Below are 5290 nucleotides of genomic sequence, written 5' to 3'. Positions count from 1 at the left end.
TCCACGCTTTTGTGCTTCCTTGAACACACCACAATGCTTTTTTTTTTTTTTTTTAAATGCATCCATCTGATGTACACAGAATGAAACAGAAGCACACTGTAGATGTCATGTATAGGTCTGAAACCCAGCAGACAATGTAGCTGTAGACTGAGACACACAGAATCCTACACTGTATGCCAGGTTCAGAACTTATCCAGAAACATTCCTGCTGTCGTCCAGTTTCCCTTCAGATGATGGACAGTTGATTCATAAACATTTTAAAGCTGTGTGGCAGGATTGGTCACAAGTGAAAGCTGTGTGAACTACACAGAAACAACTGCGTCAGAAGGCAAACGTACTTTAGAAAACTCTTGCATCAGATAACCATACTGTGGGTGTTCAGGATGGAATGGTTGTCAGCGGAGACCCAGTAGCCAGATGTAGCTGCTGCCAGCCCCACAGGATCTACACTGACTACTGAGCAACTGCTGGGCACCCAGAAGCTCTGCGGCTCTGGCTGGAGCCAAAATTGTAGCTTGTTTGCCACAGTCCAGGCAAGACCGGAAATAATGAGGAGGAAACCGCCGTCCTGCAGAGTCCACCGCTGATGTAGTGCAGGTGAGGATGTGTATGTAATTTTTTTTTTTCAAGAAATAACACAAACCAAGCTCTGACTGCAGACTTCCTTTACAATAAAATGTATACTCTTGATCCCTTGTTGAATACAAACAGAAATAAATGAAGAGAATGCCAACACCACAACACCCAGAGGCCCTTTTCCCACTTGCACCTTCTCCCATAAACATCCTGCCAATTTCCTTTGTTTGCAACGTGTGAAAAAGTTGTCTGTGTCAGATTCCAGCTCTGCAGGTCTTATTAAAACAATTTTCACACTTCCTGCTACATCCCAGGTGAGGATGTGGCTGCTGCTGCTCATGCAATACAAAGTTGACCTGCAATAAGCTCCACTATCAATCTGCTCCTGTGTGAATGAGCCACTGTGAATAGATCTGGTGAGTTTTAGAGACCGAGCGTTTGTCCTTAACAGAGAACTGTTCCTCTAGTATATGGTAACAGCGGAAATCCATGACCTCTAAAGGATTAAATATATTAAAACTTGATGTTTGCAGGATCACCAGCAATATGGCTTCAGAAGTATTTGTGGGGGGCTTTCAACCACAAGTGAAAGAAAGACGTTTTAAGGCAGCCAGCACCTTAGCCGTGCTGTTTTTCCTATTTTGTTGCATTACAATCCATAATTTAAATGGATATGTTTTAAGGATTATTTCTGTCACGGAACTACAATTTTTTTAATTTATTTTGAAGCCCTTAATTATGATCTGGTGCTGCCTTCAGAAGTCACACAATTAATCAAGTTCAACATCTGTCTGCAGTCTAAGTGTCACATGACCTTAGTTTTAATTCACCTGTTGATGAGGGCCCCAGAGTCTGAAACACAACGAAGACCAAGGAGCTCTCCAAACAGGTCAGGGACCGATTCCAGGAGAACTTGAGGCTGTAACTGATGCAAGAGGGGCCTTTACAAACTATTCACGTTATAGGGTTGTGAATTATTAATCCATGCTTAAGCTTTTCCTCCTTTTCTTTTGTGTTTTTGTGTCACAACTGAAAATGTCGTCCACTCCTTAATGTGTTTGGGACATGTCGGGCAACCAACAGGACATATGGCTCAGGGGGTGAATCATTCTTCAAGGCACTTGCATGTAGAATTTGGGAACATACAACCTGTGGGAACAAAGGACCATGGGATATAGAAATGTCTACCATTAGCACTGTTGCTGATGGTTAATATTAACCTTTAAACACAGCTGCTAATGTGACTCCAAGTGTTTTAAAACACTTTAGGTTTTAACCTTATAAAGACAATTTACACGTTGAGGCAAATGATAAAAACAAGCTTAACTCTCCTCATCTCCCTCTTTGCCTTTTAGCACTTAACAGTCCCTCTGCTCCAACGCTGAAAACAAAATGGCCGTCTGAGCCTGGCTGGCAGCCTCCCTTTGAATTTTTTTCCCATCATTCCTCTTGAAGAGTTGATCTTCGGCTCAAAGTCTGACCATTGTCCTGGAAGGAAATAAAGACATCAAGGTAAGAAAAGTGCAGACACAAAAGAAGAGCTGAGTCCAAGATTTCAGACTGAAACAAATTTTAAACATTCACAGGCAGCTAAAATCTTTGGTCACAGGATGGTTTTGATATAACGTGCTGCGTGTTTAGGTTTTTTTTGTAGCTGGTTTTGTAAAACATTTTGACTTGCACGCAGCCACTCTGGTTTTAGGCACACGGCAACAAAACCAAGTGTGGGCTGAGAATTGGTGATTCTAGGAAACTAGATGGCAGCTTTTATTGTGTTTACGTCAGTAAAGAAGACGAAAGCTTCCTGTTGGTTGCAACGACAAAGGCAGGAAACTTGAGTTTTGTGATACGGTGACATGTTATATGGGAGGGTTGAAAGTGGTAGATTTTATCTGTAATTATTAACCTTCATTCATCATGTTGAATTCTTCTTTAGCATACACTTAACCGTACACACAAGGTGTTTAATGCGGTCTGTGACTCTCCTCTCCCTATATATTCCACCTATGTACTCTGTGAAATCTGGCAGAGTTCCAGCAGAGTGTTATGTGAACTCCACTTGGCCCGGACCACCAACCAACCCCCCCCAAACATCAAATCCCGACCCCCTAACAATGTCTCCCTGTGTCGCAGCGGGGGAAAAAAAAAAGAAGATAAAAAGCAAGAAAGGAGGAGTTAACCCAGCAGAATGATCAATGCCCTCCATCCTGAGCCCCCTTTTCCTTCCTCTCCGCTCCCTTCATCCCTCCTCTGATGTTTCCGCCTTTGTGAGAAGCAGACAGGTGGCCCTGACTGCTAATTTTAACCGGGCCGATTGTCTGCCTGCGTTTCCCACAGCTATGTATAGATGCCTGCAATAAACCAAGTAGGTCAACGTGCAAAAATCATGCACTTACAAACACACACCTGACCTGACCTCGAAAAATTCTCTGACTTGTCCATTCATCCGCTCCCACCTCAGCTGCTAATGATCCTCCCTGATTGGCTGTCACACACAGCCAATGACGGAACTCTACGCTGCCCATTCATAAAACCCAGGGTCATTGAAGTTAATGTGGTATTATGGTATGAGCCAGGAGGAGGGGTAAGCCCACTTCTTAGTTTGCACAATGCAACTTAACCACATTCTGTTGGAGCATAACGTGCACATCACATAAAGGAAAAACAATAAAATGATGCTGACTTGTTTACTGCTGATGTTTACCTGTACATTGTCATATAAACTGAGTCTGCTTTTTTTTCAGTTTACAGATTTTAACAACACGAAATCTCAGCCCTTTAAAATGAGAAGTTCCTAACATTCCTGTGTGCTTAATAATTAATGAACCTACAGCCACTCAGGCCATGATTACCCCCGCCCCTCTTTTCTTGTTTTCTCAGTCTATCACTCTCTAGTCCCCTCATCCGTTTCTCATGTTTAACTCAGACCCTATTGTTTTCTTCCTCTGTAATTATCACACATTTCAAAGCCTCAGGGGTTAATATAGAGATGTGCGACTGTGTCAAAGTGAATCCCTCATGAGCAGACGAATGTGTGACTCCCAGAGCAGGGCCCCAAAGGTGAGTTGGAGGGAGGGGGCGAGCTAGTTCATGCACACTAAACGGATCTTCAATTAATTGTCCAGATTCAGTTTGGAATGAGAAATTAAGATGCTGCAATACGAATTTTTTTTTATTAATGGCAAAATAAATAACATAGAATTATATTAAAATCTGTTAACAAAATGAAGGAAATCTCAAGAGACTGCAATGAACGCATCGAAGTGTTGTGTTTGTAGCTTGGCAACAACTGAGGTGACAGCGACCGGCAACACACTCGTCAATATTCAAGGGTAGAGACGCATGTCCAGGATTACACTTCTGTGGTTAACAAGCGTTCTAATCCCTCTGCCTTTACTCTTACTGCTCTTTCTTCCCGTACACGGTAAAAGAAAAATAACTCTGAAAGCAATAAAAAATGGAGCCGAATGGCCTCTTCAAGAATATTCAGCTGAGATTTGATCAGATAAATCCACAACACTCACTTCATTTAGACGTAAGACAACTTTTCACCTGCCAACCCAGGTCATTTTGTGGAAAGAAGACAGTTGAATGGGAAGGTTGGGTTGTTCCTGTTAAGAATGGCAAAAGCTTCTCTCCACTTTGCAATGTGAACTGTTGCCTCCGTCAAATGATGAGATGGCGAGGCACCGTTTGTGATGGGCTATCCAAGATAACAAAAAAGAATGAGGTGCTACCCATTTCCATGGTAACGGCGAGTAATTAGCACAGAGAAAAGGACAGACGAAGAGGGAGCACGGTTTAATGCGAGTGGGATGTTGGCCTGCTTTCAAGAGATGAGCAGCGGGGAGGAGGAAGAGGAGGGGGGGAAATTAACAGCGCAGGTTTCAGGTGTTTCTACACAACGCCACAGATGACAACTTCCTCTGTGTTGGCTCCATCTTTCACCAGCCACTTTGATTAAGAAATCAGTACTTTTTGCAGGAAGGAAAAAAACAGACTTACTCGCTGCTGCTCTCCCCCCCCCCAAGCCTCGCTGCATGTTTACACAGAGACTGCGCTGCGAGGGGAAAGCTGGGTTCAGCTGTTGATCTGGATCACGCTGCTACAGTCCCCCATGTACGACGGATGTCTGTCCATCTGTTAGTCATGTGATGTTAGTTTCACTAATGTGATTTTTGACAAAAGCTGCACAAAGGACGCATGGAACAAAGACTGTACAGCTAAACAGTCATCGTCTTTAATTTGATGATAATTTATTTTTAATTGTGACGTAAAAGACTTGATGTTTTGATTCTAAATGCTCTGGATTAATTGTCAAGAGTCATTTCTAAATCATAAGCCTCCATAAAGATGGAGTTTCAAACCTTGACGGCTGCAACGTCACTGAATCCACAAGCAGCGATGCATCTCGGCTGCACTGTACAGCAAACTAGTTTTAGGGTTGTGTTCATTTGACCCCTGAGACTGACCTTTGCACCAGGATTCACAAAACTCCTTTATCCATCAAAAAAGAAACCAATTAAAAAAACAAACCTTTTATGAGGCTATGCCAGCGTGTTTCCACCCACACGTGCACTCTAAACACCCACACATTTGGAGCACAATTTTTACTTCTGTTCTTTAAGCATCAAACGTCTCCTCAATCACTCTTCTCCTGCAACAGCTAATGGCAGCCAGGATCCCACGAGCGCTTATATGCTAAGAACAATTA

The sequence above is a fragment of the Leuresthes tenuis genome, unplaced genomic scaffold (assembly GCF_036924035.1).
Source record: "Leuresthes tenuis unplaced genomic scaffold, fLeuTen1.0.hap1 SCAF_1, whole genome shotgun sequence".
In the NCBI taxonomy this organism is placed as follows: domain Eukaryota; kingdom Metazoa; phylum Chordata; class Actinopteri; order Atheriniformes; family Atherinopsidae; genus Leuresthes; species Leuresthes tenuis.
The sequence above is the reverse complement of the archived record's forward strand: the minus strand, read 5'-3'. Positions refer to the sequence as shown.